The sequence below is a fragment of the Oryctolagus cuniculus genome, chromosome 12, assembly GCF_964237555.1.
Source record: "Oryctolagus cuniculus chromosome 12, mOryCun1.1, whole genome shotgun sequence".
Lineage (NCBI taxonomy): Eukaryota > Metazoa > Chordata > Mammalia > Lagomorpha > Leporidae > Oryctolagus > Oryctolagus cuniculus.
Window position 1 is genome coordinate 13,649,649 of NC_091443.1, and position 14,183 is coordinate 13,663,831.

Consider the following 14,183-nt stretch of genomic DNA (forward strand, 5'->3'; position numbering starts at 1 on the left):
TTTTCATTCTACAGATTCCATAATGAATTCTTTGGGACTTGGTATTCTATTGATACCCACATTACTAGATTATATTATCTTTTCTAAAGCCTAAACACCGCACAATAGGTATTGTTACAGTAGCAGGTAAGTAATATTCAAGTAGCTAAAGATATGTTAATATGGTAGTTGAGACACATACGTGCATGCATAGAAGTGAAATTTTGACACCATGTTTTTGACAGGTTAAGACAATTACATGATTGAGAATATGCTTCACGTAGTTGGAAAGTTCTTATGCATAAAAAATGGTTTTTGTCCCAAGTGTTTGTGGCTTGGAAGGATGGTATTCAATGTGATGATGTTAAAAGGTCAGGGGAGGGGTGAGGGCAGTGCTGTAGTGTAGTGGATAAAGCCGCCACCTGCAGTGCCGGCATCTCATGTGGGCACCAGTTCAGGTCCTGGCTGCTCTACTTCAAATCCAGCTCTCTGCTATGGTCTGGGAAGTCAGTAGAGGATGGACCAAGTCCTTGGGTCCCTGCACCCTCATGGGAGACCCAAAAGAAGCTCCTGGCTCTTGGCTTCTTATCTGTACAGCTCTGGCTGCTGCATCCCACTGGGGAGTGAACCATCGGATGAAAGACCTCTCTTTCTTTGACTCTCTTCTCTCTGTGTAACTCTGACTTTCAAATAAATAAATAAATCTTTAAAAAAAAAAAAGGTGGTTGGAACTTTAGAAGGTTGATCCTAGTGGGAAGTCATTGGAAGTGTTGCATTCAGAATTAAGGTAGTTCTCTCAAGATTTGGGGGAGTTCTCAAGTGAGACTGTCATTACAAAGAAGTAGGTGTGGCCCCACCCTGCTTCTGGCTCCCTGGCACCATGTGATCTCTTTCTAGCATACATGTCTGTAGTGATGACAGCCATCATGATGTGATGCAGCCTAAGGGACCTCTCACAAGAGCTGAAGCCATGCTGGTTGGACTGTCAGGCCCCAAAATTGTGAGCTAAATAAACCCATTTTCCATATACAACATTGTGCCTGAAAAAATGTTTTGTGATAGCAGTGGAAAATGGACAAATTCAGAAAATTAAAACCACCTGAAAATGTGAAAGTTGCCTTTACATTAGGTAAGGAGCAGAGATTGAGAGAGGAAAAGCCTAGAATTTCTGGAATGGAACACTCCTGATCATTTTGGTGAGAGATCAGAAGGTGAGGAGACTAGGAAATGATTCTAAAACATAAGTGAGGATTCTGTTGGAAATTGTAATAAAAGCTACACCTGTTAACCGCTGCAAAAAATGTGGCTACATTGGGTCCATTCCCTAGAGATTTTGGAAGGCAGAATTTAAGCATGATTCACTGGTTTTTGGAGGGAGTTTCAAAACAGCAAAGTATCTGTTTGTTCAAGGTTTATGAGTTTTATCAAAAACATTTTCACTTTATGAATCTTTTCACATCAAATTAGTAGATGTGAATTTTCTTTGCCAGGTATTGCTATAATAAAGGACCTTGGGCTTCAATACTGTATTCAAAGAATGACAAGACTGGATTTATGATAATATACACATGTTTGTATGTGCATATATATGTGTATTTATTTATAAATCCCTAATTATATTCTATTAGAGCTTTCGTAATTAATCAAAATTTTTCTACACATAGAAGGAAACATATACTACACATGAACTACATACTTTGTGGCAGTTATGTACTGAAGGACAGAAGCAAGATAATTCCAAAATTTGAAGTGAACATTAGGTTTTCCAGGAAAACAAATGGAGGAGATAAGCCTTACTGTATTTTTTCCTTTTTGATGAAAATTTGTATTTTATTGTTAGAAATAGAAAGCTGTACTTAAATTAATTCATGATGTAGTAATTTCATCAAATACAAACAATAAAATTCATAGGGAATGCCAGTTGAGTCTACATTGAGTGAGTTAACATATTTATACATGTCATTTCCTGTATCTCTATTGGGTAGTTATTTGTCTTTTGATTTTTGCTTGATCATGTCATGTAAGCCTTCTCTATTTTTTGGTTAGGGGTAAGAATAAGGGGATGAAGGTCAAGTACACCAAAATAGCTTTTATCTGTTTCTTTGTCTTTTTCATCTGAGTTGCACCTGTAATGCAAGCATGGGAACCACGACTTGGTGAAATAATGATGATGCATGGCAGTTCAGCCTTCCTGGGAGCTAGCATGATTACTCTCTCCTATTTTTATGCTGATATTAAGAATGGCTTGATGAAATGGGCCACCTTCTTCTTCCGGACTTTCAGTTTCATCTTTTCCACTCAGGAAGCTCATCAATACCTTTGCTGAACAACAACCTGAGAATTCTTTGGAAATAAATGAGTCAGTAGCAGAGTTCATGACATTGTTCATATCTCTCACACATTATTGTCCTTTACTGTTTCAGGTGCAATGTCTTGTAAACCATTGTTTCACATAGTTTTCAATGTTTTATTTTTAGCATAGGTAAGGCATATTCAGTCATTATTAATTTTCCTACAACATTTTTGTTCATTCCTCAAACAATAATTACTGTAACCCTGTTATTATAGTTCCAGTTGGAAATATCAAGGTGAATGAGGCAGGAAGAATGGAAGTAACAATCAAAGGGAAAGACATGTGAACTGCCATTTGTAACACTGAAGAGGAAGTGAGAATTGTTCTATGCACAGGTTCTCTAGGAGTCTTTATATGGGTCACCCACATGTATGTTAAGATGAATGTAAAATATAGTATCTCTGTCAATTAGTATATACACAATTGCCTCACTTTATTGAAAAAGTCCTTCTGTAATCCTAAGATCATAATTCACATAAAAATAAAATATTGATATTAACTCATAAATGAATTCATAGATATCTTGCCATTCTGATTCTGCTTATTCTCAATAATAGCTGATCCAGAGTCAAGGAGATCATCACATCCCCATCTGTGGCAGGAAGACTGAGAGCAAGACGCATTTCTCAGCAAAAGGGGCTGCACCATTGGCTTGTGCTCTCCACCTTTGCTACTGGCACATATTCTGAACAGGTTGATGTAAGTGATCTTACTGAAACACGATAGGAGAGGATTCTAAAATAAGTTCATCAGTGTGTAGACTAAAAATAATATCATGGCCTGCCACTGGATGACAGAGATTACTATAAAATTTGGGGAAAATGCAGTTACTAAAAATGATGAAGTAGTGTAACTAATAAGCATTTGAAAATATTTATCTGGAAAGACATATTAATAGTGCTACATCTTTTCAAACAAAAATTCCCTTGGTTTAAGACATAAAAGTTATAGATAATGAATAAAGAGGTTCATATGAGAGGCAGCATGGTTCATGGCTCATTAGAGATTCTTTAAGGTGATTTAAGCAAGGGGAGGCCAGATAAGCGGCTGTGGTGGGATTCAGGGTCCATTACCTGTCCTGAGAGAAGAAATGAGCAAAAGAAACATGTTAGTCTTCACCTTCAAATCTTCAGATTGAAAGAGGGTTAGAGTTTGTTGGAAAGCCGACAAAAATATAGGTGGGTAGTTTGAGAGATTCATTAATTCATGTGTGAAATCCAGTGTGAAGGAGAATCATCTGTGTTGCTCATTGTCCACTCCATGTGGGGCTCTCAGGAGAAGAGCACAGACACAGTTTCCAAATTCTCAGATTATCTTAGCCCAGTGGGGATTCAGAAGACTTAACCACATCTGAATTGTAGGGAAATGGGATGCATTTGAAGTCCACAGGAAAGGTGTGGGACCTGGGAGAGGATAGATAAGGAAAGCCAGTGGGAGGAAGAACATCAAGGATATTCTGCAGATTGTGCAGTGATGCATCAAGTGGAGAGGAGAGGGAGTGAAAAGAGTAAACCATGAGTCATGGCATAGGTCAGGTCATGAGAAGAAACCAGTGGATTTGAAGGACAATTGAGAAACATGATTTATGATGATGGCAGGAGCAGGAAAAGGAGACCATGGTGCAATTGGGCAGGTTAAAGGGCAGATCAGGGGATCATACAGGATCATACGGGGCAACACACAGAGGGATGCATTGTGTATGAAAGAATATTGAGTGGGCCTTTCTTCTTTAAAATATTAACCCAGATCATGAGGTTTTACAGTAGGGGGGGGGAATGTTCCGTGCCCTGGGGAGGTACTTGGACATTCCTAAGAGGAGTTGGGTTTGGGGAGGAGCAAGGATGGAGAGGAACAGAATGGTGAAAGATGTTGGCTGTTTCTGTTCACCTTCTTTCCTCCATCTCTCAGACCCATCCCAACATGTAGTCCCCTGTCCTCTTAGTTTTTTGCAGGTATATATGCAATTCATTGATCAGAACATCCAGTATGGATACCACCTCATGGATATGCACACATGGGGTGCTGGAAGCAGCCTAACAGGATGTGTAGACAAGGGGTCAGTCTGCAGCTGCACTTGGAAGTGACATGAACATAGCAAAAAAGGAGCTTTTGTTGTATATGTGAGAAGCAGTGAGTGCTGGGCAAGCTTCTATGGGCGTTTCTCCATACAAATATGCTCATCCATCTGTCTCTTTGTGTCCTCTTTTGTATTCTTTGATATTTTCATACAAACTTCATGATTTTCTCATGTATCTCAGAGCAATAAAGTGCATTTAGGGTTTTTCCCTCTATCATATGAATCATTTTACACTGCATATGAAGAATAGTTGTTCACCTAGCTTCTTATTGATGGAATGTTAATATTTAAGGTATCTGTTTTCTTAGTAAACCAATGTCATTACTCCACATCATTAAGCCTTTGTTTGGTCATTTCTGGATTTTAATGTCTCCTCATTTCAGGGAGGAATTGCCTCTTCATGCCGTTAGTAAAGGGTACTGCTTGGGGTGTTAAGCTTTCCCTGTGAAATCTCGGTAATTGTTTTAGGATATGTTAGGGTATTAAATATTTGAGAAATACAGTTGCTTTGTATTTGATTTGTTTTGACTATCTTTACAACATTATACATTTTCTTCTTAATATGGATAATTTGATTTTTAAGTTTCCTATATAATTAGAAATTAGACTAGTTATGACTTTAGATGTTTCTTCTTTCCTGACACATGCATTCAGTGCTATTGGTATCCTAAGTTCTGCTATCCTCATATTCCAGTAACTTTTATGAGATACGATTTCATCTTCATTTATTTCAAAAGATTTGTATTATAACTCAAGATTTCCTTTTTGACTCAGTATGTTAGAAGTATGTTTTCTGAGATTTTTTTGAGTTATCATTCTGTTTTATAGATTTCTAGTTTAATTTTACCATGGGCTGAGAATGGAACAGACATTTTAGATTAATTATTATTCTAAATTGGAGTAGGTGTATTTTATGTCCACAGAAGTGGTCAATTTGTTCAACTATACAGGTAGACTTATAAAGAATGCATATTCTACTATTTTAGGAGGAAGGTAACAATAGGTATCAATAATATATCAATAGATGGATAGTGCTTTTGAGTTCAACTATTTCCTTACTGATTCTCTTACTTCCTGGATAAGTCCATTTTTAATAGGCAAGTGTTTAAGTCTTCAACTATAGTAGTAGATAAATCTGTTTCTTCTTGCAATTGTATCATTTTCCACCTCAATTACTTTGACCCACTTTAGTTAAGTAAATACATAAATACTGTCACATCATTTTGGAAAGCTGAGCCCTTTAGAATTATAAAGTACAGATCTTTATTCCTGAAAAATATGTACATTTGTGCATATATGCTTATATATAAGAGGTACTCAAAAAGGTCATGGAATTGTGTATCATGAAAAAATGGTATCCATTTCAAAATAATTTATGCCTGAAATAATCATATTTATTACCATTTTTCCATGAACTTTTTACAGCACCCTTATATAAATGAAATGAATGACTGCAAATATAGTAGAGATGAGAGAGAGGAATTAGACATATTTTGCTATGATAAAGTTCTCATATTATCTGTGAAGTTATGTATTCTTATTTGAAAAGGCACTTGGGTACATCATAAATGTAATGTTACAAACTTCAGGCCAGGCTTTTAGACCCATGGCCTCAGTTCCTCAATAGCTATTGACCAAAGTCTACACTCAGTTCTTTGTCATGTGGACTTCTAACACATGGAGAATTTCTCAATAAAGCCATTGAGAGAGGAGAATTTTAGCAAGACAGAAATAAAATTTTACATAGTAATTCAAATTATATCTTCACAACATTCTACATTCTACTACTAGTAAGTAGTCTATTCTATTAAGTAATAACATCTCTGGACCACACTCAAGGGGAAGGGAGTTGAATACGAGTTGGAATATATCAAGAAGTGGGGAACATCAGGTGCCATCTGATAGTCTGTCTGCCACATCAAACCATCTCCAATCCATAGCAGTTTCTCAGTCTTCACTTGTTTTGCATGGCCTTGACTCCTGAAAAGTACTCGACTATTTTGTGCAGTATTCTGAAATATGGATTTGCCTATTGATTTCTCATAATTATACCAGCAATATAGGTTAATTTGGACACACATACAAGTATGGAGACAATAAAATTAAACAATATATTACTTTTAAATCCAAACTTGGAAAAAACAATAAAGAAATGACAACTCAAAATATGTTTCCTTCATCAAATAAGAAAAGGATTGTAGTAGGGAGGTATACCCTAGGGTCATCAACATTATTGATAATGTGCTGTTGTTAATGGCTAGAGCTGAGCCAATCTGAAGTCAGGAACCAGGAGCTTCCTCCGGATCTTCCAAGTGGGTGCAGGGAAGGGGCCCAAGGACTTGAGCCATCTTCTATTGCTTTCCCAGGTCATAACAGAGAGCTGGATTGGAAGTGGAGCACCCAGGACTTGAACTGGTGCCCATATGGGATGCCGGCACTGTAGGTGGCAGCTTTAATAGCTACACCACAGCGCCGGTCCCATATAGAGTTCTGTTGTTATTGTTTACATGGAATCCCCCAATCTACTAGATATGGCTATTTACATTTTTTGCATACAAACAGATTCATTTGTTGTATTATCAGTTCTTAAATTCGGAAAGAGTATTTTGTATCCAGTATTACAAAATCATACAAAAATTTTTCACTACTCTAATTATGTCCTCCGTACTTCACTATTCAAATTTTCTGCTTAAGTCCTTAATAACCACTAATATATTTGCTTTGTGTTTAGTTTCACACATCTTCCATGATGCTGTATGATTGGAGTAAAACAGTACATGGTCTTTTCAACAAAGTTTTTTTTTTTCATTTAGCAATACACTTGTTACATTTGTATTGTATATCTCATGATGTTTGTAGATTTCTACTTTATTAATGGCTAAATATATTGAATACCTTTTAACGTGCTTATTTTTTCTTCTATTACTTTGTTTTTGCTATCATTTCATACAAACCATTTATAGTGATTTATGTGTACATATTTGTGTGTACATGTATGAGCAGGGCAACTGCATGTGAATATCTCCTTGTCCTGGTAATATTTATTGAAAAACAAACTTTCCCATTCGAATTATCTTGACGACCTTCTAAAATCAATTTATCCTAAATTTGACTGTTAATTTTTGGACTCTCAGTTGTTCTCCATTGATCTATATATGTACACATATCCTTATACAAGTAGCACAATGTCTTGATTACTATTACTTTATGGTAAATTTTGAAATCAGGAAGCAAGAATCAAGAACTCCTGCTTGTCCTTCTTGTTCAAGATTGTTTTAGTTTTTCTGGATATCTTACATTTTCATATGGAATTTAGAAATAGCTGTCCAATTAATGCAATGTTTAAAAACCTAGAATTTTTACAAACTTCATCGAATCTCTAGGTCCATTTTGAAAGCTTATCACCTTAAAAATATTAAACCTCCTTGAGATGGGCATTTTCCCTAGTGGTTAAAATGCAAATGGGATGTCTGGATCCTGTATCAGAGTGCCTAGATTCCAGTTCTAGCTTCACTCCCAATTCCTGCTAATGCACACTCTGTGAACGTAACTGTATTTTCAAGTCTGAAAAATAAATTTTTGCATTCACCAGACTCCTCACAAATTCTGTGGGATCATGTATTTTATTGACACATTGTAAAAGTATAATATCTTACCAAGTTCAGAAGCTATAATAGGTATATATCCTTATAGCAGGTAGGGTGACTTTTAAAAAAAAGATAAGCTTGATGAGTTATATTAATCCCTGCTTGCAAAGGCCTAGAAATTAACAAATGGACACCATGTTTTATTAGGTGAAGGCAAGTGACAGATGTAGAGTATGATGTGTGATGATAGAGAAAGCCTCATTAAAAACAAACAAAACAAGCAAAATACAGCATATCCTCAACACTTCATGAAATCATGTAAGAGACACACAATGGCTGAGTAAGGACACTGCCTATATGCTGGCAAAACAAAGGATCCCCTTGGAAGCAGAAGATAGCCCAAATACTTGGGTACCTCCGACCAACATGGGAGACCTGGATAGAATGCTAGGCTACTGCCTTCAGTCTGGACTAGGTCTGCTTATTGTGGCCAGTTGAAGTGTGAATCAGTGGATAGAATGATATATTCATTCTCTCTCTCCATCTCTGTTGCTCTTCCTTTCATATCAAAGAGAAGGAAGGAGGGAAGGAAGAGAGATAAATAAAATCTATCATGATATGCAATCTGAATAGTCACTAACCAAGCTCTATAGCAGAAAATGGAAGGACAGCATGGTATGGTATACATGAAACACAGGAAGATATTAACAAGGAATGCTCTATATCAATATGGCAAATCAGGGTCAGTGCTTTGCATTATAAGAGAATTGGTGATAGACATGAAACTGTATTAACAAGATGTCATTAGCACTAAGTCCTCAAACATACTCTCTTGGCCTGCAACATGTGATTTCTACAATCTGATAAACCACTCACACCCAGATTTCAACAGAATTTGACCTAACCACCAGAATTCTCAGAAAGATGCCATTGCAAACATCCCTAAATCAGACCACATAATCAGGATATAATCTACTTATTCCTAGGTTCTAGCCTGGTTAGAAAATAAAGTCTAATGGATGCATGAAACATGTATGTAAGATTAGTATTTGCTGTTAAATTTATTTAACCTGACTAGAGCCTGAAATTTTAAGTGAAAATACAGCCAACATCCTAAATAATCAATTATGAGTTTCTACTTTACTTAGTGTATTCATCAGGGAACATCAAAGCCCATTTCAATTTCAAATTACCTAAAATAGAGTTGGTGAGATAGGTAAGAAGGCAAAGCAAGGCTGGTGCCGTGGCTCAATAGGCTAATCCTCCACCTTGCGGTGCTGGCACACCGGGTTCTAGTCCCGGTCGGGGCGCCGGATTCTGTCCCGGTTGCCCCTCTTCCAGACCAGCTCTCTGCTGTGGCCCGGGAGTGCAGTGGAGGATGGCCCAAGTGCTTGGGCCCTGCACCCCATGGGAGACCAGGAGAAGCACCTGGCTCCTGCCTCTGGATCAGCGTAGTGCGCTGGCCACAGCGCACCAGCCGTGGCGGCCATTGGAGGGTGAACCAATGGCAAAGGAAGACCTTTCTCTCTGTCTCTCTCTATCTCTCACTATCCACTCTGCCTGTCAAAAAAAAAGAAGGCAAAGCAAAATATTTTATGAAAGCCATAATACGAGGCCAATGCTGTGGCAAAGCAGTTTAAGCCACAATCTGCAGTGCTGGATCTCATATAGGCACCGGTTCAAGTCCCGGCTGTTCACTTCTAATCCAGCTCCTCAGTAATGCCATGGAAAAGCAGCAGAAGATGGCCCAACTCCTTGGGCCCCTGCCATCCATGTGGGTGACCTGGAGAGAGCTCCTAGCTCCTGGCTTCAACCTGACCCAGGCCCAGCATTTGCAGCCATTTGGGGAGTGAACTAGCAGATGGAAGGTCTCAGTGTTCTCTCTCTCTCTCTTTACCTCTTCCAAATGAATGAATGAATGAATAAATAAATAAATAAATAAATAAATATTTTAAAGAAAGAGAACCATTAGGCTTCTACTTCTGCACTAATCATAAACTAATTTGTATGATCAACAAGCACATGATTATAAAAGTGATTTTGAAGAAAGAAAAGATAGATGTGGGATTGTTCTGGATTGAAGAATTTGATTTTGTATGTGTCATACAGGAAGATTTGTAAAATTTATAAGGTCAGGGCTAGAATTCTCAAGATATGTCTTTTTCTATATCTTTAGGAAGTTGTTGGGTATAAACTTTTCAAGGATATTTTGCTATTTCTGTCTTACTATTAATGGGTTTTTAGAACCTTCATTTATAAAACTATCTTTCCACATATGTTGAATTTTTATTATTCCTCGTTTGCTCTTGTGGTATTTCTTTGGACAGTGGTTATGGATTCTACCTCTGCCCTAAAACATCTCCAGAGGATTTGTATGTTTATTTGCACATTTCAGGATACTATCTTGGTAGATGGTGTAATACCTAAGTGCCTGGTATTTGGCTACAACCCGTTAAATGTAGCATATCTGTCTCCTAAGAGAGAAAAAATGTTTTGTTCCTGGCAGATACACTCGTGGTTCTTACCTGACTAATGTCTGGTTTACTCTTCAAAAAGCAACCACTCTCCAGGAGAGTCTTGAATTGGGAAAAAGTTAAGTTCTAGTGAGTTTGTCAAGTGATACAAGAGGGGGAAGCTGAACAAAACAGATGAAATCACAGAAGCAGTATCTGATTACAGGTCTCAGATAAAAGGGAAGAATTCCTTTCAAGCAAATGGTAAGGCAGGGAAGGGGGTGTGTGTCTGGGAAACACCCTCAACCAGTGGTTGGTAGCAAAGAGAGAAAGTGAATGTGTGGGACCTGTGGAATGAAAGCTTTACTGATGTCCAGGGCATTGCCCAAACAGGTTTCCCATGGGGAGTTGTATTGTTGGGTTCACATGAAACAAGGAGAAGTTCCAGCAGGTCACATTGTGACTGAAGGACCATCAGTGTAGCTTATCTTATCATTTGGAGTGTGGTGGTCAGAGGGATGAATTAGGTAGATTGTTGCCAATCCTCCCATAAGAAGGCTGTAATCCAGAAGATATATGATCCATCATATATTCTTAAAGATTTTTATTTAAGCTATACAAACTTCATTTATTCCCTATATACAGATTCAGGAACATAGTGATACTTTCCACCCTACCTTTCCTCCTGCCCATGCTCCTTTTTTTTCCTCCCTTTTCTATTTCCATTCTTATTTTTTACAAAAGTATATTTTCAGTTAACTTTATACTCATAAGATTAACCCTGGGGCCAGTGCCATGGCGTAGCAGGTTAAAGCCCCAGTCTGCAGTGCTGGCATCCCATATGTACACCGGTTTGAGTCCTGGCTGCTCCACTTCTGATCCAGGATCCAGCTCTCTGCAATGGCCTGGGAAAACAGTAGAAGATGGCCCATGTCCTTGAGCCCCTGCACCCACATAGGAGACCTGGAAGAAGTTCCTGGCTCCTGCCTTTGGATCAGCTCAGCTCCAGCCACTGTAGCCTATTGGGGAGTGAACCAGTGGACAGAAGACCTCTCTCTCTTTTTGCCTATCCTTCTCTCTCTGTGTACCTCTTTCAAATAAAGAAATATTAAAAAAAATTAACCCTACACTAAGTAAAGAGTTCAACAAATAGTATGAAGAAAAAAAAATGACACTTTTTCAACAGTTGAGAAAAAGGCTGTTCAAAATCACTGCATCTCAAAATGTCAATTTCACTGCTATAGATTACCTTTTGGGTACTCTGCTAGTTACCACAGATCAAAGTAAATATATGACATTTGTCTATTTGGGACTGGCTTATTTCACTAAGTATAATGTTTTTTCCAGTTGTATCCATTTTGCTGCAAATGACAGAATTTCATATTTTTTTTTATCACTGAGTAGTATTCTATAGTGTATATATACTATAATTTCTATATCCAGTCTTTAGCTGATGGACATCTGGGTTGATTCCATGTCCTAGCTATGTGACTTGATCTGAAATAATCCTGGGGGTTCAGATCACTGTTTCATATGCTAATTTCATTTTGTTTGGATAATGGCTGGGTCATATGATAGGTCTGTATTCAGATTTCTGAGATATCTCCATACTTTCTTTGACAGTGGCTGCACCAGTTTACATTTCAACCCACAGTGGATTAGTGTACCTTTTCCCCCACAACCTCACCAGCATTTGTTCTTCATGGGTTTCTGTTGAGAGCCATTCTAATTGGGGTGAGGTGAAAACTCATAGTGGTTTTTTATTTGTGTTTCCCTGATGGCTAGTGACCCTGAGCATTTTTTTTGTGTGTGTCTCTGTTGGCCATTTGAATTACTTCTATTGATAAATGCATATTCAAGCCTTTTTGCCCATTTCTTAACTGGATTATTATTTTTGTTGTTATTGAGTCTCTTGAACTCTTTATAGATCCTGGATATTAATCATTTATTAGTTGCATAGATTGCAAATAATTTCTCCATCTGTCAGTTGCCTCTTCACTTGCTGAGTGTTTCTTGTGCTTCTCAGTTTGTCAATTTTGGCTTTCATTGCCTGTACTTCTGGGATCTTTTCCAAGGAGTCTTTGCCTGTGGACAAAGAACTGGACACTCTATTGGGGTAACCAAGTCCTGTTTATGATATGAACATGTTACACTGTGATTCAAATGTATACTAATGTACTATAGATTTGCAAGAATTCCATTAATAATTCCACTAAGACTACAATATCTCTAAATTCTTAGCAAAAGTTACATAATATTGTCAACTTACATGAAATTAAATGTAAGCATGCATCCTCAGTAATAGAATAGGATTCAGTGATGAGCCACCATAATTGGGCACAAAGATAAATATCACATTACACTAATGCAAGATTGCATATTTTTACATCATTTAAATAATGATCTAAATTATTGCTGAAATTGAACAGTTGAGATTAGATAGTTAATAGCTATACATAATATACCTAAATATACATAAAATATCTAACACAGGTTTGGAGAGTTGAAATTTAAGATAGGATGGCTTCATCAGTCTGGCTTCCAGTAAAGACCTAGTAGTAGATAGCATGGGGTAGAGTTTTGCAGGAGGAAGATATGCCAAGAGTGGGTCCAGAGAGCAGGGATTGGCCAGTAACAAACTCTCACTAGTGTACCGCTATTAAAGGCCAAATATCTTTCACATCACCATACTAAGGACCAACATCTTGTAACGTATCCAAATCACAGCAAGATATATATTTTTCTTCTTTATAACTTTTATTTATATAAAAGGAACAAATTTCTTATATTTCATGTATACAATTTTAAGAACTTAGTTATACTTCCCACCCTACCTTCCCTTACTCCTATCCTACTTCCTCTTTCTTTTTGTATTTTTAAATTTTACAATGACATACTTTCAATTTCCTTTATGATCAAAGTCTGACTATCCACTAAATAAGGAATTCAACAGTAAGTAGAAAAACAGCTGTTCCTCAAGAGTATAGACAAGAACTGTAAACAATAATCAAACCTCAAAACGTCAATTTTGCTCATATACAGTCTTTTTTGTACTGTTTATTTTAGTTATGATACAGCAAGGAAAACATGATATTTGTCATTTGGGGACTGGCTTATTTCACTGAGCATAATGGTCTCCAAATTTAAATCTATTTTGTTGAGGAACACACGATTTCATTATATTTTATGGCTGAGTAGTATTCCATCGTGTGTGTGTGTGTGTGTGTGTGTGTGTATCATAATTTAGGATGTATCTTAAAATTGATAATATCACAATAGTACTGGTCATAAGACAGTTATAATTGTTTTACTTTCTTGTACCTGAATGAACTTTAAAATCCTGCCATTTATGTCTTCAGTGAGGTAATCAACATCAAAATTATAGAGGAACCATCAGTAAATTGAATAAAGATAATCACAAGGGAGTAATGTAGGACTTTGTAAAGAAATGTGGCATTTCCAAAGATTCTGATTGGCAGAAATGATACAATGTTGGGAAAATAATTGGCAAGATGATTTGAAAAATAATTTAGAAGACTTTCTTTAAATGGGAGAAATTTAGACATGTCTTTGTTAATATATTTGCTTATTTTTTCCATGTCATATAATCATGCTTGTGATACATAAAACAAATGTATTTCTGTAAGTTAAAAAGAGTTTTTCAGTCTCTTGTTTGTGACAAGGATTACTTGTGTTGGCTTGTCTTTGGATTTATATTTTCATTGTGGCATGAA

At 37.0% G+C, this 14,183-nt stretch overlaps 1 long non-coding RNA gene across 4 annotated transcripts in view; it reads left to right on the forward strand.

The window, feature by feature from the left end:
- LOC108178325 (uncharacterized) overlaps positions 1–14,183 on the forward strand; it is a 100,241-nt gene that overhangs the window by 4,185 nt on the left and 81,873 nt on the right. For all 4 annotated transcript variants that reach the window (XR_011380675.1, XR_011380674.1, XR_007910344.2 and 1 more), the window contains exon 2: positions 15–3,031. This is a non-coding gene — a long non-coding RNA (uncharacterized lncRNA). The remainder of the gene's footprint in view (positions 1–14; positions 3,032–14,183) is intronic.